Source organism: Musa acuminata, chromosome BXJ2-1 (assembly GCF_036884655.1).
Source record: "Musa acuminata AAA Group cultivar baxijiao chromosome BXJ2-1, Cavendish_Baxijiao_AAA, whole genome shotgun sequence".
Classification (NCBI taxonomy): Eukaryota; Viridiplantae; Streptophyta; class Magnoliopsida; order Zingiberales; family Musaceae; genus Musa; species Musa acuminata.
Window position 1 is genome coordinate 24,214,342 of NC_088338.1, and position 25,065 is coordinate 24,239,406.

At 48.6% G+C, this 25,065-nt stretch overlaps 19 non-coding genes and 7 pseudogenes across 19 annotated transcripts; all 26 read left to right on the top strand.

The window, feature by feature from the left end:
- The first annotated feature begins 279 nt into the window (after positions 1-279).
- LOC135601848 (5S ribosomal RNA) lies at positions 280-398 on the top strand (annotated as a pseudogene).
- A 350-nt stretch (positions 399-748) lies between these two features.
- On the top strand, positions 749-867 carry LOC135601557 (5S ribosomal RNA). Its single transcript, XR_010483848.1, has one exon. It is a non-coding gene; the product is annotated as a 5S ribosomal RNA (ribosomal RNA).
- Positions 868-1,217: 350 nt separating this feature from the next.
- LOC135601559 (5S ribosomal RNA) lies at positions 1,218-1,336 on the top strand. Its single transcript, XR_010483849.1, has one exon. It is a non-coding gene; the product is annotated as a 5S ribosomal RNA (ribosomal RNA).
- A 350-nt stretch (positions 1,337-1,686) lies between these two features.
- Positions 1,687-1,805, top strand: LOC135604503 (5S ribosomal RNA). The gene has a single exon (XR_010484232.1). It is a non-coding gene; the product is annotated as a 5S ribosomal RNA (ribosomal RNA).
- Positions 1,806-2,155: 350 nt separating this feature from the next.
- On the top strand, positions 2,156-2,274 carry LOC135601752 (5S ribosomal RNA; annotated as a pseudogene).
- Positions 2,275-2,624: 350 nt separating this feature from the next.
- LOC135603948 (5S ribosomal RNA) lies at positions 2,625-2,743 on the top strand. The gene has a single exon (XR_010484177.1). It is a non-coding gene; the product is annotated as a 5S ribosomal RNA (ribosomal RNA).
- A 349-nt stretch (positions 2,744-3,092) lies between these two features.
- On the top strand, positions 3,093-3,211 carry LOC135602190 (5S ribosomal RNA). The gene has a single exon (XR_010483960.1). It is a non-coding gene; the product is annotated as a 5S ribosomal RNA (ribosomal RNA).
- A 350-nt stretch (positions 3,212-3,561) lies between these two features.
- On the top strand, positions 3,562-3,680 carry LOC135601330 (5S ribosomal RNA). Its single transcript, XR_010483625.1, has one exon. It is a non-coding gene; the product is annotated as a 5S ribosomal RNA (ribosomal RNA).
- Positions 3,681-4,029: 349 nt separating this feature from the next.
- LOC135603480 (5S ribosomal RNA) lies at positions 4,030-4,148 on the top strand (annotated as a pseudogene).
- A 349-nt stretch (positions 4,149-4,497) lies between these two features.
- LOC135600271 (5S ribosomal RNA) lies at positions 4,498-4,616 on the top strand. Its single transcript, XR_010482597.1, has one exon. It is a non-coding gene; the product is annotated as a 5S ribosomal RNA (ribosomal RNA).
- Positions 4,617-17,871: 13,255 nt separating this feature from the next.
- LOC135599841 (5S ribosomal RNA) lies at positions 17,872-17,990 on the top strand. Its single transcript, XR_010482183.1, has one exon. It is a non-coding gene; the product is annotated as a 5S ribosomal RNA (ribosomal RNA).
- Positions 17,991-18,340: 350 nt separating this feature from the next.
- Positions 18,341-18,459, top strand: LOC135600301 (5S ribosomal RNA). The gene has a single exon (XR_010482626.1). It is a non-coding gene; the product is annotated as a 5S ribosomal RNA (ribosomal RNA).
- A 349-nt stretch (positions 18,460-18,808) lies between these two features.
- LOC135601106 (5S ribosomal RNA) lies at positions 18,809-18,927 on the top strand. The gene has a single exon (XR_010483410.1). It is a non-coding gene; the product is annotated as a 5S ribosomal RNA (ribosomal RNA).
- Positions 18,928-19,276: 349 nt separating this feature from the next.
- On the top strand, positions 19,277-19,395 carry LOC135601052 (5S ribosomal RNA). Its single transcript, XR_010483357.1, has one exon. It is a non-coding gene; the product is annotated as a 5S ribosomal RNA (ribosomal RNA).
- Positions 19,396-19,745: 350 nt separating this feature from the next.
- LOC135600041 (5S ribosomal RNA) lies at positions 19,746-19,864 on the top strand. Its single transcript, XR_010482375.1, has one exon. It is a non-coding gene; the product is annotated as a 5S ribosomal RNA (ribosomal RNA).
- Positions 19,865-20,214: 350 nt separating this feature from the next.
- Positions 20,215-20,333, top strand: LOC135600034 (5S ribosomal RNA). The gene has a single exon (XR_010482368.1). It is a non-coding gene; the product is annotated as a 5S ribosomal RNA (ribosomal RNA).
- Positions 20,334-20,683: 350 nt separating this feature from the next.
- LOC135599548 (5S ribosomal RNA) lies at positions 20,684-20,802 on the top strand. The gene has a single exon (XR_010481902.1). It is a non-coding gene; the product is annotated as a 5S ribosomal RNA (ribosomal RNA).
- Positions 20,803-20,881: 79 nt separating this feature from the next.
- On the top strand, positions 20,882-21,000 carry LOC135602227 (5S ribosomal RNA; annotated as a pseudogene).
- A 350-nt stretch (positions 21,001-21,350) lies between these two features.
- On the top strand, positions 21,351-21,469 carry LOC135600358 (5S ribosomal RNA). Its single transcript, XR_010482681.1, has one exon. It is a non-coding gene; the product is annotated as a 5S ribosomal RNA (ribosomal RNA).
- Positions 21,470-21,819: 350 nt separating this feature from the next.
- On the top strand, positions 21,820-21,938 carry LOC135601815 (5S ribosomal RNA). Its single transcript, XR_010483922.1, has one exon. It is a non-coding gene; the product is annotated as a 5S ribosomal RNA (ribosomal RNA).
- Positions 21,939-22,288: 350 nt separating this feature from the next.
- Positions 22,289-22,407, top strand: LOC135602202 (5S ribosomal RNA; annotated as a pseudogene).
- A 350-nt stretch (positions 22,408-22,757) lies between these two features.
- On the top strand, positions 22,758-22,876 carry LOC135601951 (5S ribosomal RNA; annotated as a pseudogene).
- A 350-nt stretch (positions 22,877-23,226) lies between these two features.
- On the top strand, positions 23,227-23,345 carry LOC135599740 (5S ribosomal RNA). The gene has a single exon (XR_010482083.1). It is a non-coding gene; the product is annotated as a 5S ribosomal RNA (ribosomal RNA).
- A 350-nt stretch (positions 23,346-23,695) lies between these two features.
- Positions 23,696-23,814, top strand: LOC135600639 (5S ribosomal RNA). The gene has a single exon (XR_010482958.1). It is a non-coding gene; the product is annotated as a 5S ribosomal RNA (ribosomal RNA).
- A 350-nt stretch (positions 23,815-24,164) lies between these two features.
- LOC135603371 (5S ribosomal RNA) lies at positions 24,165-24,283 on the top strand. Its single transcript, XR_010484108.1, has one exon. It is a non-coding gene; the product is annotated as a 5S ribosomal RNA (ribosomal RNA).
- Positions 24,284-24,633: 350 nt separating this feature from the next.
- Positions 24,634-24,752, top strand: LOC135601802 (5S ribosomal RNA; annotated as a pseudogene).
- The last annotated feature ends 313 nt before the right edge of the window (positions 24,753-25,065 follow it).

Below are 25,065 nucleotides of genomic sequence, written 5' to 3' on the forward strand. Positions count from 1 at the left end.
CGTGACAGCTACGCAGTCAGTATCGTGGGGCTCGGAGAGAGCTTTCCGGATTGGGGTCGCAATAGCGATTCCGAGATCGTTCTAGAAAGTGCCGATGGTTTCGACGCACGCTTGCCATGACCGATACGCAGTCGTTGGGCTAGGGCTCGGAGAGAGCTTGCAATAGGGATTTTGTGAACGTTCGAGAAAGCGCCGACGGTTTCGTGACGGGCAAGAGGCTCCGGACATTGATGCGCCGGCCGCGACGTGCACATCGGCGAGGGACGAAGCACGCGAAACGGGTGCGATAATGCCAGCGCTAAAGCACCGGATCCCATCAGAACTTCGAAGTTAAGCATGCTTTAGAGAGAGTAGTACTAGGATGGGTGACCACATGGGAAGTCCTCGTGTTGCACTCTTTTTTGCGTCCCGAGATACGAAACATCTCCCGTAGACCACGGAGACGATTGTTTCCGGGCTCGGAATTTGCCGTGACCGCTACGAAGTCAGTATCGTGGGGCTCGGAGAGAGCTTTCCGGATTGGGGTCGCAATAGCGATTCCGAGATCGTTCTAGAATGTGCCGATGGTTTCGACGCGCGCTTGCCGTGACCGATACGCAGTCGTTGGGCTAGGGCTCAGAGAGAGTTTGCAATAGGGATTTCGTGAACGTTCCAGAAAGCGCCTACGGTTTCGTGATGGGAAAGAGGCTACGAACATTGATGCGCCGGCCGCGACGTGTACATAGGCGAGGGACGAAGCACGCGAAACAGGTGCGATAATGACAGCACTAAAGCACCGGATTCCATCAGAACTCCGAAGTTAAGCGTGCTTTGTCGAGAGTAGTACGAGGATGGGTGACCCCCTGGGAAGTCCTCGTGTTGCACTCTTTTTTGCGTCCCGAGATACGAAACATCTCCCGTAGACCTCCGAGACGATTGTTTTGGGGCTCGGAATTTGCCATGACAGCTACGCAGTCAGTATCGTGGGGCCCGGAGAGAGCTTCCCAGATTGGGGTCGCAATAGCGATTCCGAGATCGTTCTAGAAAGTGCCGGTGGTTTCGACGCGCGCTTTCCGTGACCGATACGCAGTCGTTGGGCTAGGGCTCTGAGAGAGCTTGCAATAGGGATTTCGTGAACGTTCGAGAAAGCGCCTATGGTTTCGTGATGGGAAAGAGGCTACGGACATTGATGCGCCAGCCGCGACGTGTACATAGGCGAGGGACGAAGCACGCAAAACAGGTGCGATAATGACAGCACTAAAGCACCGGATTCCATCAGAACTCCGAAGTTAAGCGTGCTTTGTCGAGAGTAGTACGAGGATGGGTGACCCCCTGGGAAGTCCTCGTGTTGCACTCTTTTTTGCGTCCCGAGATACGAAACATCTCCCGTAGACCTCCGAGACGATTGTTTTGGGGCTCGGAATTTGCCATGACAGCTACGCAGTCAGTATCGTGGGGCCCGGAGAGAGCTTCCCAGATTGGGGTCGCAATAGCGATTCCGAGATCGTTCTAGAAAGTGCCGATGGTTTCGACGCGCGCTTGCCGTGACCAATACGCAGTCGTTTGGCTAGGGCTCGGAGAGAGCTTGCAATAGGGATTTCATGAACGTTCGAGAAAGCGCCGACGGTTTCGTGACGGGAAAGAGGCTACGGACATTGATGCGTCGGCCGCGACGTGTACATAGGCGAGGGACGAAGCACGCGAAACGGGTGCGATAATGCCAGCACTAAAGCACCGGATTCCATTAGAACTCCGAAGTTAAGCGTGTTTTGTCGAGAGTAGTACTAGGATGGGTGACCCCCTGGGAAGTCCTCGTGTTGCACTCCTTTTTGCGTCCCGAGATACGAAACATCTCCCGTAGACCTCCGAGACGATTGTTTTGGGGCTCGGAATTTGTCGTGACAGCTAAGTAGTCAGTATCGTGGGGCTCGGAGAGAGCTTCCCAGATTGGGGTCGCAATAGCGATTCCGAGATCATTCTAGAAAGTACCGATGGTTTCGACGCGCGCTTGCCGTGACCGATACGCAGTCGTTGGGCTAGGGCTTGGAGAGAGCTTGCAATAGGGATTTCGTGAACGTTCGAGAAAGCGCCGACGGTTTCGTGACGGGCAAGAGGCTCCGGACGTTGATGCGCCGGCCGCGACGTGCACATAGGCGAGGGACGAAGCACGCGAAACGGGTGCGATAATGCCAGCGCTAAAGCACCGGATCCCATCAGAACTTCGAAGTTAAGCATGCTTTAGAGAGAGTAGTACTAGGATGGGTGACCACATGGGAAGTCCTCGTGTTGCACTCCTTTTTGCGTCCCGAGATACGAAACATCTCCCGTAGACCACCGAGACGATTGTTTCGGGGCTCGGAATTTGCCGTGACCGCTACAAAGTCAGTATCGTGGGGCTCGGAAAGAGCTTTCCGGATTGGGGTCGCAATAGCGATTCCGAGATCATTCTAGAATGTGCCGATGTTTTCGACGCGCGCTTTCCGTGACCGATACGCAGTCGTTGGGCTAGGGCTCTGAGAGAGCTTGCAATAGGGATTTCGAGAACGTTCGAGAAAGCGCCGACGGTTTCGTGACGGGCAAGAGGCTCCGGACATTGATGCGACGGCCGCGACGTGTACATAGGCGAGGGACGAAGCACGCGAAACGGGTGCGATAATGCCAGCACTAAAGCACCGGATCCCATCGGACCTCCGAAGTTAAGCGTGCTTTGGCGAGAGTAGTACTAGGATGGGTGACCCCCTGGGAAGTCCTCGTATTGCACTCCTTTTTTCGTCCCGAGATACAAAACATCTCCTGTAGACCTCCGAAATGATTGTTTTGGGGCTCGGATTTGCCGTGACAGCTACGCAATCAGTATCGTGGGGCTCGGATAGAGCTTTCCGGATTGGGGTCGCAATAGCGATTCCGAGATCGTTCTAGAAAGTGCCGATGGTTTCGACACGCGCTTGCCGTGACCGATACGCAGTCGTTGGGCTAGGGCTCTGAGAGAGCTTGCAATAGGGATTTCGAGAACGTTCGAGAAAGCGCCGACTGTTTCATGACGGGCAAGAGGCTCCGGACATTGATGCGCCGGCCGCAACGTGTACATAGGCGAGGGACGAAGCACGCGAAACGGGTGCGATAATGCCAGCACTAAAGCACCGGATCCCATTAGACCTCCGAAGTTAAGCGTGATTTGGCGAGAGTAGTACTAGGATGGGTGACCCCCTGGGAAGTCCTCGTATTGCACTCCTTTTTTCGTCCCGAGATACAAAACATCTCCCATAGACCTCCGAAACGATTGTTTTGGGGCTTGAAATTTGCCGTGACAGCTACGCAGTCAGTATCGTGGGGCTCGGAGAGAGCTTTCCGGATTGGGGTCGCAATAGCGATTCCGAGATCGTTCTAGAAAGTGCCGATGGTTTCGACGCGCGCTTGCCGTGACCGATACGCAGTCGTTGGGCTAGGGCTCGGAGAGAGCTTGCAATAGGGATTTTGTGAACGATCGAGAAAGCGCCGACGGTTTCGTGACGGGCAAGAGGCTCCGGACATTGATGCGCCGGCCGCGACGTGTACATAGGCGAGGGACGAAGCACGCGAAACGGGTGCGATAATGCCAGCACTTAAGCACCGGATCCCATCAGACCTCCGAAGTTAAGCGTGCTTTGGCGAGAGTAGTACTAGGATGGGTGACCCCCTGGGAAGTCCTCGTATTGCACTCCTTTTTTCATCCCGAGATACAAAACATCTCCCGTAGACCTCCGAAACGATTGTTTTTGGGCTCGGAATTTGCCGTGACAGCTACGTAGTCAGTATCGTGGAGCTCGGAGAGAGCTTTCCGGATTGGGGTCGCAATAGCGAGTCCGAGATCGTTCTAGAAAGTGTCGATGGTTTCGACGCGCGCTTGCCGTGACCGATACGCAGTCGTTGGGCTAGGGCTCGGAGAGAGCTTGCAATAGGGATTTCGTGAATGTTCGAGAAAGTACCGACGTTTCGTGACAGGCAAGAGGCTCCGGACATTGATGCGCCGGCCGCGACGTGCACATAGGCGAGGGACGAAGCACGCGAAACGGGTGCGATAATGCCAGCACTAATGCACTGGATCCCATCATAACTTCGAAGTTAAGCGTACTTTGGAGAGAGTAGTACTAGGATGGGTGACCCCCTTGGAAGTCCTCGTGTTGCACTCCTTTTTGCGTTCCGAGATACGAAACATCTCCCGTAGACCTCCGAGACGATTGTTTTGGGGCTCGGAATTTGCCGTGACCGCTACGCAGTCAATATCGTGGGGCTCGGAGAGAGCTTTCCGGATTGGGGTCCCAATAGCGATTCCGAGATCATTCTAGAAAGTGCCGATGGTTTCGACGCGCGCTTGCCGTGACCGATACGCAGTCGTTGGGCTAGGGCTCGGAGAGAGCTTGCAATAGGGATTTCGTGAACGTTCGAGAAAGCGTCGACGTTTCGTGACGGGCACGAGGCTCCGGACATTGATGCGCCGGCCGCGATGTGCACATAGGCGAGGGACGAAGCACGCGAAACGGGTGCGATAATGCCAGCACTAATGCACCGGATCCCATCAGAACTTCGAAGTTAAGCGTACTTTGGAGAGAGTAGTACTAGGATGGGTGACCCCCTGGGAAGTCCTCGTGTTGCACTCCTTTTTGCGTCCCGAGATACGAAATGTAATATCCCTCACTTTTGAAAATTATTAATAAAGATTTATTTATAAATCGGGGGACCTATATGTAAATATGGAAATTTCAAGGACTAAACTGTTAAGTTGTAAAAAGAAGAAAATAAAGAAAACCGAAAATTTCGGTTTTTTCCCACCGCCTCCCACGCTCTCTCTGCTTCTTCGAGAAACAGAGAGAAGCGGTGGGGTGTGGGGAGAAGAAGAAGAGAAGTAGAGGGAGAAGAGAAGAAGAGGGAAAAGAAGAGAGGAAGAAGAGGGAGAAGAGAAAAAAAGAAGAAGTAGAAGAGAGGGAAGATGGAGAGGAGGAAGAGAGGCAGCTGCAGCAGCTAGGGCTGCAGCACCTCTGTTTTCCGCAGGTGGAAACAGAGGAGAGGATGTATGGGGCGTTGAGGATGAAAAGGGAAGAAGAAGAAGAAGAAGAGAGGAGGATAGCTGCGGCAAGGCTGCAGCGAGGAGGTGCGTGGCGTTGGGGAGGAAAAAGGGAAGAGGAGAAAGAAGAGAAGGAGAAGAAGAGGGAAAAGAGAGGGAAGAGGGAGAGGAGCGAGAGGTGGCAGCAGCTAGGGCTGCAGCACCTCTGTTTCCCGCAGCGGGAAACAGAGGAGACGTGTGGGGCGTGAGAAGAAGAAGAAGAGGAAGAGAAAGAGGTTGTGATACCTCTGTTTCCTGCAGAGGAAACAGAGGAGAGGGTGTGTGTGACGCCGGGGACGAGGAGAAGGAAGAAGAAGAGGAGAAGAAGAGAAGGGAAAGGAGGAGCTGCGGCTGCGGCAGAGGCAGCTGTAGCTGGAAGAGAAGGAGAGGAAGAAAAGAAGGTGAGGAAGAAGAGAAGAAGAAGAAAGGAAGGAGAAGGAAGAGGAGAAGGGAAAGAAGCAGCTGCAGCTGCGGCTGTGGCAGCTGCAGCTGTGGCAGGGAAAGAGGAAGAGGAAGGAAGAAGGGAAGGAGAAGAAGAGAAGGGGAAGAAGGGGCTGCGACTGCGGCGAAGGCAGCTGCAGTTGGAAGAGAAGGGAAGGAGAGGAAGAAGTAGAAGCGGGTGAACAGGCGGCACCTCGGTTTCCTGCAGGAGGAAACAGAGGAGAGGAGGTGCTGTTCGTCGGGGAGAAGCAGGGGAGGAGAGAGAGGTTGCGGCCGTGGCTGCAGCCGCGACTGCAGCAGTTGCAGCGGGGAGAGAAGAAGAAGAAAGGAAGGAGAAGGAAGAGGAGAAGGGAAAGAAGTAGCTGCGGTTGCGGCAGTGGCAGCTGCAGCTATGGCAGGGAAAGAGGAAGAGAAAGGAAGAAGGGAAGGAGAGGAAGAAGAGAAGGGAAAGAAGGGGCTGCGGCTGCGGCGATGGCAGCTGCAGTTCAAAGAGAAGAAGGAGAGGAAGATGAGCATGGGAGGAAGAAGAGGCTGTGGCCGTGGCTGAGGCTGCGACTGCAGCAGTGCAGCTAGGAAAGAAGAGAAGGAAAGGAAGAAGAAGAGAAAGGAAAAGGGAAGAAGAGAGGAAGAGGAGAAGGGGAGGCAGCTGTGGCAGTGGCAGCTGCAGCTGGAAGAGAAGGAGAGGAAATAGAGCAGGGGAGGAAGAAGAGGCTGCGGCTGTGGTGGCTGCGACTGCGGCAGTTGCAGCTGGGAAAGAAAAGAAAGGAAAGGGGAAAAAGGGCCTGCGGACGGGATTGCGGCCGCAGCGGCAGCGACTGCGTATGCAGCAGTTATGTCTGCGAGAGAAGGGAGGAAGGAAGGTAGTGCGGTGGAAGGGGCTGCGATTGTGGCAGCGGCAGCGGCGGCGGCTGTGGCAGCTGCGTTTAGGAAAGAAAAAGAAGGAATGAGAGTAAGAAAGAGCAGGTGACTGTGCCTCGATGTTCGACATGTGGTGTAGTTGCGAAGAAAAAGGAAGAAAACGGGAACACAAAACGAAACAGAGAGAGGACACGGAGGAAAAGTAGAAGGATTTGGGCTGGCACCTTCTTTGGATCTTCGGATCGAAATCTTTGAAAGGCAAGTTTCCCGCTTGTTTCGATCCTTTCTATTGCAAATGTTTCGATCCTTTCTATTGCAAGTTTCCCGCTTGTTTCGATCCTTTCTATTGCAAATGTTTCGATCCTTTCTATTGCAAGTTTCCCGCTTGTTTCGATCCTTTCTATTGCAAATGTTTCAATCCTTTCTATTGCAAATGTTTCGATCCTTTCTATTGCAAGTTCCCTGATCGTTTCTCCTATAATTGCTCTGATATGTCTTATTGCAAGTATCCTGATCTTTCCTCACTGCCATTTTTATCTCTACATTTGCTTTGAATATGAGGAACTTTGAATTGTTCTAGCCTTGCATTTGTTATATCTCCTGTTTAGACGTAACGATTCGAATCTGTGCAACTTTTGAGATTCTGACCTTTTGATACCGAGCTGCCTATTAGTCTTTGTTGGAAACTCTGATTTGTTCAAAACTGATTTCATTGGAAACTAGACTCGTAGACCTTTCTTTGATATATGGATTGAAAGATTTGGAATCCAAACACCTGTCCAGTTATCTGTTGAATCTGACATTATGAATTCTGCCAACAAAGATTTTGTTCTACGACACTTGCTTACCAAATTATTTGTAACTCTCTCTGTTGGACAGTTCAATTCATATGAAGCCTGTCTTATCTGAAAGTATTATCCAATGATTATTTCTGAGTAAATTGGAGCACGATTGATAGTTTGAATCATTTGTTCAATGTGCCTTCTGTATTCTGCCAGAAATCGAGCTTTGGTCGATTTCTCATATTCTGGTTTCATTCCTTTGGAAATTGATATCCTTTAGCTTTCTCATTCAATTGAGCTTTATATTACTGCTTTGAATTCTTGTATGCTCTTGTCCTTAAAATTATTGCATTCTTGAAAACTGTTGTGTAACGTTTATGCTATATCGTATTGACTCATATAGGCACATGTATATCCTATTGTTCCACATTTGCTTTCGATATGTGCCTATTCCAGTTTCATTCCTTTGGACATTGAATTCATCAAATCTTCTTATTGAATTGAGTTATATGTGATTGCTTGGATTCCATATGTGCCCTTGCTTTCAATTCCTTTCAAATCTGAATATACTTGTGAAAGATTATTGCTTACTTCGGATTGACTCGTAAAGGCACATGTACGCTTTGTTGTTCTGCGTGTGCTTCCGATATATGCTACTTATTTTTGAAACAGAGGAGAGGAGGTGCTGTTCGTCGGGGAGAAGCAGGGGAGGAGAGAGAGGTTGCGGCCGTGGCTGCAGCCGCGACTGCAGCAGTTGCAGCGGGGAGAGAAGAAGAAGAAAGGAAGGAGAAGGAAGAGGAGAAGGGAAAGAAGTAGCTGCGGTTGCGGCAGTGGCAGCTGCAGCTATGGCAGGGAAAGAGGAAGAGAAAGGAAGAAGGGAAGGAGAGGAAGAAGAGAAGGGAAAGAAGGGGCTGCGGCTGCGGCGATGGCAGCTGCAGTTCAAAGAGACGAAGGAGAGGAAGATGAGCATGGGAGGAAGAAGAGGCTGTGGCCGTGGCTGAGGCTGCGACTGCAGCAGTGCAGCTGGGAAAGAAGAGAAGGAAAGGAAGAAGAAGAGAAAGGAAAAGGGAAGAAGAGAGGAAGAGGAGAAGGGGAGGCAGCTGCAGCTGGAAGAGAAGGAGAGGAAATAGAGCAGGGGAGGAAGAAGAGGCTGCGGCTGTGGTGGCTGCGGCCATGGCTGCGACTGCGGCAGTTACAGCTGGGAAAGAAAAGAAAGGAAAGGGGAAAAAGGGCCTGCGGACGGGATTGCGGCCGCAGCGGCAGCGACTGCGTATGCAGCAGTTATGTCTGCGAGAGAAGGGAGGAAGGAAGGTAGTGCGGTGGAAGGGGCTGCGATTGTGGCAGCGGCAGCGGCGGCGGCTGTGGCAGCTGCGTTTAGGAAAGAAAAAGAAGGAATGAGAGTAAGAAAGAGCAGGTGACTGTGCCTCGATGTTCGACATGTGGTGTAGTTGCGAAGAAAGGAAGAAAACGGGAACACAAAACGAAACAGAGAGAGGACACGGAGGAAAAGTAGAAGGATTTGGGCTGGCACCTTCTTTGGATCTTCGGATCGAAATCTTTGAAAGGCAAGTTTCCCGCTTGTTTCGATCCTTTCTATTGCAAATGTTTCGATCCTTTCTATTGCAAGTTTCCCGCTTGTTTCGATCCTTTCTATTGCAAATGTTTCGATCCTTTCTATTGCAAGTTTCCCGCTTGTTTCGATCATTTCTATTGCAAATGTTTCGATCCTTTCTATTGCAAGTTTCCCGCTTGTTTCGATCCTTTCTATTGCAAATGTTTCGATCCTTTCTATTGCAAGTTCCCTGATCGTTTCTCCTATAATTGCTTTGATATGTCTTATTGCAAGTATCCTGATCTTTCCTCACTGCCATTTTTATCTCTACATTTGCTTTGAATATGAGGAACTTTGAATTGTTCTAGCCTTGCATTTGTTATATCTCCTGTTTAGACGTAACGATTCGAATATGTGCAACTTTTGAGATTCTGACCTTTTGATACCGAGCTGCCTATTAGTCTTTGTTGGAAACTCTGATTTGTTCAAAACTGATTTCATTGGAAACTAGACTCGTAGACCTTTCTTTGATATATGGATTGAAAGATTTGGAATCCAAACACCTGTCCAGTTATCTGTTGAATCTGACATTATGAATTCTGCCAACAAAGATTTTGTTCTACGACACTTGCTTACCAAATTATTTGTAACTCTCTCTGTTGGACAGTTCAATTCATATGAAGCCTGTCTTATCTGAAAGTATTATCCAATGATTATTTCTGAGTAAATTGGAGCACGATTGATAGTTTGAATCATTTGTTCAATGTGCCTTCTGTATTCTGCCAGAAATCGAGCTTTGGTCGATTTCTCATATTCTGGTTTCATTCCTTTGGAAATTGATATCCTTTAGCTTTCTCATTCAATTGAGCTTTATATTACTGCTTTGAATTCTTGTATGCTCTTGTCCTTAAAATTATTATATTCTTGAAAACTGTTGTGTAACGTTTATGCTATATCGTATTGACTCATATAGGCACATGTATATCCTATTGTTCCGCATTTGCTTTCGATATGTGCCTATTCCAGTTTCATTCCTTTGGACATTGAATTCATCAAATCTTCTTATTGAATTGAGTTATATGTGATTGCTTGGATTCCATATGTGCCCTTGCTTTCAATTCCTTTCAAATCTGAATATACTTGTGAAAGATTATTGCTTACTTCGGATTGACTCGTAAAGGCACATGTACGCTTTGTTGTTCCGCGTGTGCTTCCGATATATGCTACTTATTGTTGAAACTGCCCTTTTGTACTCTGGTGTGTGGGATTGTCTGGACCTTTGCTAGAAATGGTAAAGGGTATGCGCTATTTGCCCGCTATGTGGGGTCCCGCTATGAGGGATATTCTGTATGCGCTTGTTGCCCGCTATGAGGGTATATGCTTAGAGCCTGCGATGCTCTGCCGGCCCCCTTTGACTTCACCTAGACGTGGGTGGATGGAGCTCCCAGACGTGGGAGACTTTTGTCAGGTGGTCATTCAGAAATGGATGAATCACATTCTGACTGAGATCCCACTACACCTTCTGTATGTTTGATATGATATCCAGAGCTTTGGTTATGTGTTTCTGTACATGCTTTGGATAAGATTGATATGTTTGCAACGTCAAAGACGACGTTTGAGCTTCTGTACGATATTTGTTTTTGTTATGCTCTGAAATGCTTCATTCACTGATAATATGCTTCGAAATGTTCCATATGTCGTTGATATGCTCCGGAACATTTCATCTGCCATTGATTTGCTCCAATTACTCTGTGCTCCATTTGCTATGAACTGATATGTTCTGAAATGTCCTATCTGCCATTGATAAGCTCCGATATGTTTCCTTTATTACTGATATGCTCCAATTACTCTGTGCTCCATTTGTTATGAACTGATATGTTCTGAAATGTCCTATCTGCCATTGATATGTTCCAATTACTCTATGCTCCATTCGTTACGGATCAAATATGTTTTGAATGACATGATACGTATGATTTGGTATCTATTGAGATGGTATCCTTGAGAATTCTTGTATTCTGCCTTGCATTATGATACCTTACTCGTTTGAAACCGTTCCTTTTGTTCTGAATATGCTTTGTCACTTGCTGAGCCGTTTTTGGCTCACTCCGTTGTTATATAAATCTTTCAGGTCAGCTTGTCACTCTTCGAGATGTTGATTTGGGCTGAGGCAGTGGATAGCTATTCAGAATTATGGGCTAGTCTGGGTGGTTATTATGATATTGTTGTATAAGTATGTTTTGTATGTAATGAAATGTTGTCGATGAATCGAAATGGATATACTGTGTAAAAGTGTTAGAAGATATCTCTTATTTGGAATTTCGGAATGTTAAGTCTAATTTATGACGATATGAACTTGTGGTGAATAGTTGGAGTTCTGATTGTATAATTTATTTAGCTTGTGGATTTATAAATGTTGTTCATGTTTGTCAAGTTGGCTTGGGTTACCATAAATGTGAATTATCGAGTGATGTGATATATGATTTTAAAATGCACAGGTTTTATGGATGTGAATTTGATTGAATGTTTTTCAGTGTCCTCAAACGTTAGTTTGGATCCTGGATGGATTGGTCTGTGATGAAAATTTTAAAAATTATGGATATTTTGAGGGGCGTGACAGAGGTGGTATCAGAGCATGGTTTGAGGATTATTGAAATATTTTATATGTTGACGTGCAAAATATATTGAGGACTAGTGAATTATAGTGATTGGTGGAAATATTCTTTGATGCATTTTACGAATCTAGGATGATGAGGACATTTGGTCCTTCCATTTTCTTTATTTCTGATTAATTAAGTGGGATGAAAGGGGTAATCGGGAATATTGAATTAGAGTGGCGCAGCGGAAGCATGGTGGGCCTAATTTCATTGGTGGTAGAAAAATGAATGATGCAAACGGAGAAGATATATGATGTACAAAATTGTTCTGATACTCGAAAGATTTCTTTTGCCATGTGATATTGGAAGTAAAGATTTTTTATTGATGGCAACAATGAAAAGAATTTTTGAAGATCAATGGCAAGAATGACAAGAACAAGTTTACCAATAAAAATATGATTGGAAATGAATCAGTAAGTAATAATAGGAGGGTCAAGACATTTGGATTTGAAAAAGGAAGTCACCACAAAAGACTCAATCACGTGTGAATTGTAAGTTAAATTATGAAACAGGTTTGTGTTTTCAAATGACTGGAGTCTATTTTGTTTGTGGAAAGTTGGGTCATAAAATAAAAGACTGCCCCTTGAACAAGAAGAAAGAGTCACTGCCTCATAAATCATCAGCCCATGTCAGAGTGTATGCTATCACTGAATATGATTCTGAAACTTCTGAATTAGTGGTCAAAGGTATTATGCATGTTTATGAAAGAATGCAAATATTTGTTTGACCACGGGTCCCATCTATGATTTGATTCGGAATATTCTGCCTATCACTTGGGTATTCAACCTAGACCATTACATTATGTGCTATATGTAAATACGATCATTGGAGATTCTTTGATAACGAACTTGAATCTGGTCCTCTTGTCTGATTTTTATTGGAGAACTTGAACTTTTGCTGATTTAGTTCTCCTAGAGATTTGGAGTTTTGATATTATACTTGGTATGGATTGGCTATCTTCCTATTATACCAGTATGGAATGGTATATAACCAATGATCACTTTTTGCATATTTGATCAACCGATCTTTTACTTTGAAAGTATTGGACATGATTTATCTCCTTGCCTAATGTATCCCAGGATGACTTGTTTGGATTACCTCCAAATGTGATTTTGCTTTTGATTTGGTCCTTGGGACAATCCCAATATCTAAGCCTCTCTACAAAAAGATATCATTTGAGTAAGTGGAATTAGAAAAGCAACTAGAAGGACTATTAAATAAGGATTTTATTTGGCTTAATATTTCATCATGGGATGCTCCGGTGTTAGTTAAAAAGATGGAGGAAACATTGAGGCTTTGTAATGATTATAGACAATTGAATCAGGTGACCATCAAAAATGAGTATTTCCTGAAGTAACGACTTGCTTGATTAACTGCAGGGTGCGCAAGTACTTTTAGAAATTGATTGAAGGTCGGGTTACCGTCTATTGAGGATCAATGAGGAGAATATTTCGGTCACTCGTGGATAACTATGTAATTGTATTGTATTGATGAAACTATTTAAGAGCAGGAGGAGGAAATAAAGATATCATAATCCTCATCTTTTCATCGATTGAGCTATGATCAATTTAGAGGACTAAATTTTCTTTTAAGGAGGGGAGAGTGTAATATCCCTCACTTTTGAAAATTATTAATAAAGATTTATTTATAAATCGGGGGACCTATATGTAAATATGAAAATTTCAAGGACTAAACTGTTAAGTTGTAAAAAGAAGAAAATAAAGAAAACCGAAAATTTCGGTTTTATCCCACCGCCTCCCACGCTCTCTCTGTTTCTTCGAGAAACAGAGAGAAGCGGTGGGGCGTGGGGAGAAGAAGAAGAGAAGTAGAGGGAGAAGAGAAGAAGAGGGAAAAGAAGAGAGGAAGAAGAGGGAGAAGAGAAAAAAAGAAGAAGTAGAAGAGAGGGAAGATGGAGAGGAGGAAGAGAGGCAGCTGCAGCAGCTAGGGCTGCAGCACCTCTGTTTTCCGCAGGTGGAAACAGAGGAGAGGATGTATGGGGCGTTGAGGATGAAAAGGGAAGAAGAAGAAGAAGAAGAAGAAGAAGAAGAAGAGAGGAGGATAGCTGCGGCAAGGCTGCAGCGAGGAGGTGCGTGGCGTTGGGGAGGAAAAAGGGAAGAGGAGAAAGAAGAGAAGGAGAAGAAGAGGGAAAAGAGAGGGAAGAGGGAGAGGAGCGAGAGGTGGCAGCAGCTAGGGCTGCAGCACCTCTGTTTCCCGCAGCGGGAAACAGAGGAGACGTGTGGGGCGTGAGAAGAAGAAGAAGAGGAAGAGAAAGAGGTTGTGATACCTCTGTTTCCTGCAGAGGAAACAGAGGAGAGGGTGTGTGTGACGCCGGGGACGAGGAGAAGGAAGAAGAAGAGGAGAAGAAGAGAAGGGAAAGGAGGAGCTGCGGCTGCGGCAGAGGCAGCTGTAGCTGGAAGAGAAGGAGAGGAAGAAAAGAAGGTGAGGAAGAAGAGAAGAAGAAGAAAGGAAGGAGAAGGAAGAGGAGAAGGGAAAGAAGCAGCTGCGGCTGCGGCTGTGGCAGCTGCAGCTGTGGCAGGGAAAGAGGAAGAGGAAGGAAGAAGGGAAGGAGAAGAAGAGAAGGGGAAGAAGGGGCTGCGACTGCGGCGAAGGCAGCTGCAGTTGGAAGAGAAGGGAAGGAGAGGAAGAAGTAGAAGCGGGTGAACAGGCGGCACCTCTGTTTCCTGCAGGAGGAAACAGAGGAGAGGAGGTGCTGTTCGTCGGGGAGAAGCAGGGGAGGAGAGAGAGGTTGCGGCCGTGGCTGCAGCCGCGACTGCAGCAGTTGCAGCGGGGAGAGAAGAAGAAGAAAGGAAGGAGAAGGAAGAGGAGAAGGGAAAGAAGTAGCTGCGGTTGCGGCAGTGGCAGCTGCAGCTATGGCAGGGAAAGAGGAAGAGAAAGGAAGAAGGGAAGGAGAGGAAGAAGAGAAGGGAAAGAAGGGGCTGCGGCTGCGGCGATGGCAGCTGCAGTTCAAAGAGACGAAGGAGAGGAAGATGAGCATGGGAGGAAGAAGAGGCTGTGGCCGTGGCTGAGGCTGCGACTGCAGCAGTGCAGCTGGGAAAGAAGAGAAGGAAAGGAAGAAGAAGAGAAAGGAAAAGGGAAGAAGAGAGGAAGAGGAGAAGGGGAGGCAGCTGCAGCTGGAAGAGAAGGAGAGGAAATAGAGCAGGGGAGGAAGAAGAGGCTGCGGCTGTGGTGGCTGCGGCCATGGCTGCGACTGCGGCAGTTACAGCTGGGAAAGAAAAGAAAGGAAAGGGGAAAAAGGGCCTGCGGACGGGATTGCGGCCGCAGCGGCAGCGACTGCGTATGCAGCAGTTATGTCTGCGAGAGAAGGGAGGAAGGAAGGTAGTGCGGTGGAAGGGGCTGCGATTGTGGCAGCGGCAGCGGCGGCGGCTGTGGCAGCTGCGTTTAGGAAAGAAAAAGAAGGAATGAGAGTAAGAAAGAGCAGGTGACTGTGCCTCGATGTTCGACATGTGGTGTAGTTGCGAAGAAAGGAAGAAAACGGGAACACAAAACGAAACAGAGAGAGGACACGGAGGAAAAGTAGAAGGATTTGGGCTGGCACCTTCTTTGGATCTTCGGATCGAAATCTTTGAAAGGCAAGTTTCCCGCTTGTTTCGATCCTTTCTATTGCAAATGTTTCGATCCTTTCTATTGCAAGTTTCCCGCTTGTTTCGATCCTTTCTATTGCAAATGTTTCGATCCTTTCTATTGCAAGTTTCCCGCTTGTTTCGATCATTTCTATTGCAAATGTTTCGATCCTTTCTATTGCAAGTTTCCCGCTTGTTTCGATCCTTTCTATTGCAAATGTTTCGATCCTTTCTATTGCAAGTTCCCTGATCGTTTCTCCTATAATTGCTTTGATATGTCTTATTGCAAGTATCCTGATCTTTCCTCACTGCCATTTTTATCTCTACATTTGCTTTGAATATGAGGAACTTTGAATTGTTCTAGCCTTGCATTTGTTATATCTCCTGTTTAGACGTAACGATTCGAATATGTGCAACTTTTGAGATTCTGACCTTTTGATACCGAGCTGCCTATTAGTCTTTGTTGGAAACTCTGATTTGTTCAAAACTGATTTCATTGGAAACTAGACTCGTAGACCTTTCTTTGATATATGGATTGAAAGATTTGGAATCCAAACACCTGTCCAGTTATCTGTTGAATCTGACATTATGAATTCTGCCAACAAAGATTTTGTTCTACGACACTTGCTTACCAAATTATTTGTAACTCTCTCTGTTGGACAGTTCAATTCATATGAAGCCTGTCTTATCTGAAAGTATTATCCAATGATTATTTCTGAGTAAATTGGAGCACGATTGATAGTTTGAATCATTTGTTCAATGTGCCTTCTGTATTCTGCCAGAAATCGAGCTTTGGTCGATTTCTCATATTCTGGTTTCATTCCTTTGGAAATTGATATCCTTTAGCTTTCTCATTCAATTGAGCTTTATATTACTGCTTTGAATTCTTGTATGCTCTTGTCCTTAAAATTATTATATTCTTGAAAACTGTTGTGTAACGTTTATGCTATATCGTATTGACTCATATAGGCACATGTATATCCTATTGTTCCGCATTTGCTTTCGATATGTGCCTATTCCAGTTTCATTCCTTTGGACATTGAATTCATCAAATCTTCTTATTGAATTGAGTTATATGTGATTGCTTGGATTCCATATGTGCCCTTGCTTTCAATTCCTTTCAAATCTGAATATACTTGTGAAAGATTATTGCTTACTTCGGATTGACTCGTAAAGGCACATGTACGCTTTGTTGTTCCGCGTGTGCTTCCGATATATGCTACTTATTGTTGAAACTGCCCTTTTGTACTCTGGTGTGTGGGATTGTCTGGACCTTTGCTAGAAATGGTAAAGGGTATGCGCTATTTGCCCGCTATGTGGGGTCCCGCTATGAGGGATATTCTGTATGCGCTTGTTGCCCGCTATGAGGGTATATGCTTAGAGCCTGCGATGCTCTGCCGGCCCCCTTTGACTTCACCTAGACGTGGGTGGATGGAGCTCCCAGACGTGGGAGACTTTTGTCAGGTGGTCATTCAGAAATGGATGAATCACATTCTGACTGAGATCCCACTACACCTTCTGTATGTTTGATATGATATCCAGAGCTTTGGTTATGTGTTTCTGTACATGCTTTGGATAAGATTGATATGTTTGCAACGTCAAAGACGACGTTTGAGCTTCTGTACGATATTTGTTTTTGTTATGCTCTGAAATGCTTCATTCACTGATAATATGCTTCGAAATGTTCCATATGTCGTTGATATGCTCCGGAACATTTCATCTGCCATTGATTTGCTCCAATTACTCTGTGCTCCATTTGCTATGAACTGATATGTTCTGAAATGTCCTATCTGCCATTGATAAGCTCCGATATGTTTCCTTTGTTACTGATATGCTCCAATTACTCTGTGCTCCATTTGTTATGAACTGATATGTTCTGAAATGTCCTATCTGCCATTGATATGTTCCAATTACTCTATGCTCCATTCGTTACGGATCAAATATGTTTTGAATGACATGATACGTATGATTTGGTATCTATTGAGATGGTATCCTTGAGAATTCTTGTATTCTGCCTTGCATTATGATACCTTACTCGTTTGAAACCGTTCCTTTTGTTCTGAATATGCTTTGTCACTTGCTGAGCCGTTTTTGGCTCACTCCGTTGTTATATAAATCTTTCAGGTCAGCTTGTCACTCTTCGAGATGTTGATTTGGGCTGAGGCAGTGGATAGCTATTCAGAATTATGGGCAAGTCTGGGTGGTTATTATGATAATGTTGTATAAGTATGTTTTGTATGTACTGAAATGTTGTCGATGAATCGAAATGGATATACTGTGTAAAAGTGTTAGAAGATCTCTCTTATTTGGAATTTCGGAATGTTAAGTCTAATTTATGACGATATGAACTTGTGGTGAATAGTTGGAGTTCTGATTGTATAATTTATTTAGCTTGTGGATTTATAAATGTTGTTCATGTTTGTCAAGTTGGCTTGGGTTGCCATAAATGTGAATTATCGAGTGATGTGATATATGATTTTAAAATGCACAGGTTTTATGGATGTAAATTTGATTGAATGTTTTTTAGTGTCCTCAAACGTTAGTTTGGATCCTGGATGGATTGGTCTGTGATGAAAATTTTAAAAATTATGGATATTTTGAGGGGCGTGACATGAAACATCTCCCGTAGACCTCCGAGACGATTGTTTCGGGGCTCGGAATTTGCCGTGACCGCTACGCAGTCAGTATCGTGGGGCTCGGAGAGAGATTTCCGGATTGGGGTCGCAATAGCGATTCCGAGATCGTTCTAGAAAGTGCCGATGGTTTCGACGCGCGCTTGCCGTGACCGATACGCAGTCATTGGGCTAGGGCTCTAAGAGAGCTTGCAATAGGGATTTCGTGAACGTTTGAGAAAGCGCCGACGGTTTCGTGACGGGCAAGAGGCTCCGGACATTGATGCGCCGGCCGCGACGTGTACATAGGCGAGGGACGAAGCACGCGAAACGGGTGCGATAATGCCAGCACTAAAGCACCGGATCCCATCAGACCTCCGAAGTTAAGCGTGCTTTGGCGAGAGTAGTACTAGGATGGGTGACCCCCTGGGAAGTCCTCGTATTACACTCCTTTTTTCGTCCCGAGATACAAAACATCTCCCGTAGACCTCCGAAACGATTGTTTTGGGGCTCGGAATTTGCCGTGACAGCTACGCAGTCAGTATCGTGGGGCTCGGAGAGAGCTTTCCGGATTGGGGTCGCAATAGCGATTCCGAGATCGTTCTAGAAAGTGCCGATGGTTTCGACGCGCGCTTGCCGTGACCGATACGCAGTCGTTGGGCTAGGGCTCGGAGAGAGCTTGCAATAGGGATTTCGTGAATGTTCGAGAAAGCGCCGACGGTTTCGTGACGGGCAATAGGCTCCGGACGTTGATGAGCTGGCCGCGACGTGCACATAGGCGAGGGACGAAACACGCGAAACGGGTGCGATAATGCTTGCACTAAAGCACCGGATCCCATCAGAACTTCGAAGTTAAGCGTACTTTGGAGAGAGTAGTACTAGGATGGGTGACCCCTTGGGAAGTCCTCGTGTTGCACTCCTTTTTGCGTCCCGAGATACGAAACATCTCCCGTAGACCTCCGAAACGATTGTTTTGGGGCTCGGAATTTGCCGTGACAGCTACGCAGTCAGTATCGTGGGGCTCGGAGAGAGCTTTCCGGATTGGGGTCGCAATAGCGAGTCCGAGATCGTTCTAGAAAGTGTCGATTGTTTCGACGCGCGTTTGCCGTGACCGATACGCAGTCGTTGGGCTAGGGTTCGGAGAGAGCTTGCAATAGGGATTTCGTGAACGTTCGAGAAAGTGCCAACGTTTCGTGATGGGCAAGAGGCTCCGGACATTGATGCACCGGCCGCGACGTGCACATAGGCGAGGGACGAAGCACGCGAAACGGGTGCGATAATGCTAGCACTAATGCACCGGATCCCATCAGAACTTCGAAGTTAAGCGTACTTTGGAGAGAGTAGTACTAGGATGGGTGACCCCCTTGGAAGTCCTCGTGTTGCATTCCTTTTTGCGTTCCGAGATACGAAACATCTCCCGTAGACCTCCGAGACGATTGTTTTGGGGCTCGGAATTTGCCATGACCGCTACGCAGTCAGTATCGTGGGGCTCGGAGAGAGTTTTCCGGATTGGGGTCGCAATAGCGATTCCGAGATCGTTCTAGAACGTGCCGATGGTTTCGACGCGCGCTTGCCGTGACCGATACGCAGTCGTTGGGCTAGGGCTCGGAGAGAGCTTGCAATAGGGATTTCGTGAACGTTCGAGAAAGCGCCGACGTTTCGTGATAGGCACGAGGCTCCGGACATTGATGCGCCGGCCGCGACGTGCACATAGGCGAGGGACGAAGCACGCGAAACGGGTGGGATAATGCCAGCACTAATGCACCGGATCCCATCAGAACTTCGAAGTTAAGCGTACTTTGGAGAGAGTAGTACTAGGATGGGTGACCCCCTGGGAAGTCCTCGTGTTGCACTCCTTTTTGCGTCCCGAGATACGAAACATCTTTCGTAGACCTCCGAGACGATTGTTTCGGGGCTCGGAATTTGCCGTGACCGCTACGCAGTCAGTATCGTGGGGCTCGGAGAGAGCTTTCCGGATTGGGGTCGCAATAGCGATTCCGAGATCGTTCTACAAAGTGCCGATGGTTTCGACACGCGCTTGCCGTGACCGATACGCAGTCATTGGGCTAGGGCTCTTAGAGAGCTTGCAATAGGGATTTCGTGAACGTTCGAGAAAGCGCCGACGGTTTCGTGACGGGCAAGAGGCTCCGGACATTGATGCGTCGGCCGCGACTTGTACATAGGCGAGGGACGAAGCACGTGAAACGGGTGCGATAATGCCAGCACTAAAGCACCGGATTCCATCAGACCTCCGAATTTAAGCGTGCTTTGGCGAGAGTAGTACTAGGACGGGTGACCCCCTGGGAAGTCCTCGTATTGCACTCCTTTTTTCGTCCCGAGATACAAATCATCTCCCGTAGACCTCCGAAACGATTGTTTTGGGGCTCGGAATTTGCCGTGACAGCTACGCAATCAGTATCGTGGGGCTCGGAGAGAGCTTTCCGGATTGGGGTCGCAATAGCGATTCCGAGATCGTTCTAGAAAGTGCCGATGGTTTCGACGCGCGCTTGCCGTGACCGATACGTAGTCGTTGGGCTAGGGCTCGGAGAGAGCTTGCAATAGGGATTTCGTGAACGTTCGAGAAAGCGCCGACGGTTTCGTGACAGGCAATAGGCTCCGGACGTTGATGCGCTGGCCGCGACGTGCACATAGGCGAGGGACGACACACGCGAAACGGGTGCGATAATGCTAGCACTAAAGCACCGGATCCCATCAGAACTTCGAAGTTAAGCGTACTTTGGAGAGAGTAGTACTAGGATGGGTGACCCCTTGGGAAGTCCTCGTGTTGCACTCCTTTTTGCGTCCCGAGATACGAAACATCTCCGGTAGACCTCCGAGACGATTGTTTTGGGGCTCGGAATTTGCCGTGACCGGTACGCAGTCAGTATCGTGGGGCTCGGAGAGAGCTTTCCGGATTGGGGTCGCAATAGCGATTCCGAGATCGTTCTAGAATGTGCCGATGGTTTCGACTCGCGCTTGCCGTGACCGATACGCAGTCGTTGGGCTAGGGCTCTGAGAGAGCTTGCAATAGGGATTTCGAGAACGTTCGAGAAAGCGCCGACGGTTTCGTGACGGGCAAGAGGCTCCGGACATTGATGCGCCGGCCGCGACGTGTACATAGGCGAGGGACGAAGCACGCGAAACGGGTGCGATAATGCCAGCACTAAAGCACCGGATCCCAACAGACCTCCGAAGTTAAGCGTGCTTTGGCGAGAGTATTACTAGGATGGGTGACCCCCTGGGAAGTCCTCGTGTTGCACTCCTTTTTTCGTCCCGAGATACGAAACATCTCACGTAGACCTCCGAGACGTGCACATAGGCGAGTGAGGAAACACGCGAAACAGGTGCGATAATGCTAGAACTAAAGCACCGGATCCCATCAGAACATCGAAGTTAAGCGTACTTTGGAGAGAGTAGTACTAGGATGGGTGACCCCTTGGGAAGTCCTCGTGTTGCACTCCTTTTTGCGTCCCGAGATACGAAACATCTCCCGTAGACCTCCGAGATGATTGTTTTGGGGCTTGGAATTTGCCGTGACCGGTACGCAGTCAGTATCGTGGGGCTCGGAGAGAGCTTTCCGGATTGGGGTCGCAATAGCGATTCCGAGATCGTTCTAGAATGTGCCGATGGTTTCGACGCGTGCTTGTCGTGACCGATACGCAGTCGTTGGGCTAGGGCTCTGAGAGAGCTTGCAATAGGGATTTCGAGAACGTTCGAGAAAGCGCCGACGGTTTTGTGACGGGCAAGAAGCTCCGGACATTGATGCGCCGGCCGCGACGTGTACATAGGCGAGGGACGAAGCACGCGAAACGGGTAAGATAATGCCAGCACTAAAGCACCGGATCCCATCAGACCTCCGAAGTTAAGTGTGCTTTGGCGAGAGTAGTACTAGGATGGGTGACCCCCTGGGAAGTCCTCGTATTGCACTCCTTTTTTCGTCCCGAGATACAAAACATCTCCCGTAGACCTCCGAAACGATTGTTTTGGGGCTCGGAATTTGCCGTGACAGCTACGCAGTCAGTATCGTGGGGCTCGGAGAGAGCTTTCCGGATTGGGGTCGCAATAGCGATTCCGAGATCGTTCTAGAAAGTGCCGATGGTTTCGACGCGCGCTTGCCGTGACCGATACGCAGTCGTTGGGCTAGGGCTCTAAGAGAGCTTGCAATAGGGATTTCGTGAACGTTCGAGAAAGTGCCGACGGTTTCGTGACGGGCAAGAGGCTCCGGACATTGATGCGCCGGCCGCGACGTGTACATAGGCGAGGGACGAAGCACGCAAAACGGGTCCGATAATGCCAGCACTAAAGCACCGGATCCCATCAGACCTCCGAAGTTAAGCGTGCTTTGGCGAGAGTAGTACTAGGATGGGTGACCCCTTGGGAAGTCCTCGTATTGCACTCCTTTTTTCGTCCCGAGATACAAAACATCTCCCGTAGACCTCCGAAACGATTGTTTTGGGGCTCGGAATTTGCCGTGACAGCAACGCAGTCAATATCTTGGGGCTCGGAGAGAGCTTTCCGGATTGGGGTCGCAATAGCGATTCCGAGATCGTTCTAGAAAGACCCGATGGTTTCGACGCGCGCTTGCCGTGACCGATACGCAGTCGTTGGGCTAGGGCTCTGAGAGAGCTTGCAATAGGGATTTCATGAACGTTCGAGAAAGCGCCGACGGTTTCATGACGAGCAAGAGGCTCCGGACATTGATGCACCGACCGCGACGTGTACAGAGGCGAGGGACGAAGCACGCGAAACGGGTGCGATAATGCCAGCACTTAATCACCGGATCCCATCAGAACTTCGAAGTTAAGCGTACTTTGGAGAGAGTAGTACTAGGAAGGGTGACCCTTTGGGAAGTCCTCGTGTTGCACTCCTTTTTGCGTCCCGAGATACGAAACATCTCCCGTAGATCTCCGAGACGATTGTTTTGGGGCTCGGAATTTGTCGTGACAGCTACGCAGTCAGTATCGTGGGGCTCGGAGAGAGCTTCCCAGATTGGGGTCGCAATAGCGATTCCGAGATCGTTCTAGAAAGTGCCGATGGTTTCGACGCGCGCTTGCCGTGACCGATACGCAGTCGTTGGGCTAGGGCTCGGAGAGAGCTTGCAATAGGGATTTCGTGAACGTTCGAGAAAGCGCCGACGGTTTCGTGACGGGCAAGAGGCTCCGGACGTTGATGCGCCGGCCGCGACGTGCATATAGGCGAGGGACGAAGCACGCGAAACGGGTGTGATAATGCCAGCACTAAAGCACCGGATCCCATCAGAACTTCGAAGTTAAGCATGCTTTAGAGAGAGTAGTACTAGGATGGGTGACCACCTGGGAAGTCCTTGTGTTGCACTCCTTTTTGCGTCCCGAGATACAAAATATCTCCCATAGACCTCCGAGACGATTGTTTCGGGGCTCGGAATTTGCCGTGACCGGTACGCAGTCAGTATCGTGGGGCTCGGAGAGAGCTTTCCGGATTGGGGTCGCAATAGCGATTCCGAGATCGTTCTAGAAAGTGCCGATGGTTTCGACGCGCGCTTGCCGTGACCGATACGCAGTCATTGGGCTAGGGCTCTGAGAGAGCTTGCAATAGGGATTTCGTGAACGTTCGAGAAAGCGCCGACGGTTTCGTGACGGGCAAGAGGCTCCGGACATTGATGCGCCGGCCGCGACGTGTACATAGGCGAGGGACGAAGCACGCGAAACGGTTGCGATAATGCCAGGACTAAAGCACCGGATCCCATCAGACCTCCGAAGTTAATCGTGCTTTGGCGAGAGTAGTACTAGGATGGGTGACCCCCTGGGAAGTCCTCGTATTGCACTCCTTTTTTCGTCCCGAGATACAAAACATCTCCCGTAGACCTCCGAAACGATTGTTTTGGGGCTCGGAATTTGCCGTGACAACTACGCAGTCAGTATCGTGGGGCTCGGAGAGAGCTTTCCAGATTGGGGTCGCAATAGCGATTCCGAGATCGTTCTAGAAAGTGCCGATGGTTTCGACGCGCGCTTGCCGTGACCGATACGCAGTCGTTGGGCTAGGGCTCGGAGAGAGCTTGCAATAGGGATTTCGTGAACGTTCGAGAAAGCGCCGACGGTTTCGTGACGGGAAAACGGCTCCGGACGTTAATGCGCCGGCCGCGACGTGCACATAGGCCAGGGACGAAGCACGTGAAACGGGTGCGATAATGCCCGCACTAAAGCACCGGATCCCATCAGAACTTCGAAGTTAAGCGTACTTTGGAGAGAGTAGTACTAGGATGGGTGACCCCCTGGGAAGTCCCCGTGTTGCACTCCTTTTTGCGTCCCGAGATACGAAACATCTCCTATAAACCTCTGAGACGATTGTTTTGGGCCTCGGAATTTGCCGTGACCGCTACGCAGTCAGTATCGTGGGGCTTGAAGAGAGCTTTCTGGATTGGGGTCGCAATAGAGATTCCGAGATCGCTCTAGAAAGTGCCGATGGTTTCGACGCGCGCTTGCCGTGACCGATACGTAATCGTTGGGCTAGGGCTCGGAGAGAGCTTGCAATAGGGATTTCGTGAACATTCGAGAATGCGCCTACGGTTTCGTGATGGGAAAGAGGCTCCGGACATTGATGCACCGGCCGCGACGTGTACATAGGCGAGGGACGAAGCACGCAAAACAGGTGCGATAATGCCAGCACTAAAGCACCGGATTCCATCAGAACTCCGAAGTTAAGCGTGCTTTGTCGAGAGTAGTACTAGGATGGGTGACCCCCTGGGAAGTCCTCGTGTTGCACTCTTTTTTGCGTCCCGAGATACGAAACATCTCCCGTAGACCTCCGAGACGATTGTTTTGGGGCTCGGAATTTGCCATGACAGCTACGCAGTCAGTATCGTGGGGCTCGGAGAGAGCTTCCAAGATTGGGGTCGCTATAGCGATTCCGAGATCGTTCTAGAAAGTGCCGATGGTTTCGACGCGCGTTTGCCGTGACCGATACACAGTCGTTGGGCTAGGGCTCGGAGAGAGCTTGCAATAGGGATTTCGTGAACGTTCGAGAAAGCGCCGACGGTTTTGTGACGGGCAAGAGGCTCCGGATATTGATGCGCCGGCCGCGACGTGTACATCGGCGAGGGACGAAGCACGCGAAACATGTGCGATAATGCCAGCACTAAAGCACCGGATCCCATCAGAACTCCGAAGTTAAGCATGCTTTAGAGAGAGTAGTACTAGGATGGGTTACCACCTGGGAAGTCCTCGTGTTGCACTCCTTTTTGCGTCCCGAGATACGAAACATCTCCCGTAGACCTCCGAGACGATTGTTTAGGGGCTCGGAATTTGTCGTGACTGCTACGCAGTCAGTATCGTGGGGCTCGGAGAGAGCTTTCAGGATTTGGGTCGCAATAGCGATTCTGAGATCGTTCTACAAAGTGCCGATGGTTTCGATGCGCGCTTGCCGTGACCGATACGCAGTCGTTGGGCTAGGGCTCTGAGAGAGCTTGCAATAGGGATTTCGTGAACGTTCGAGAAAGCGCCGACGGTTTCATGACGGGCAAGAGGCTCCGGACATTGATGCGCCGGCAG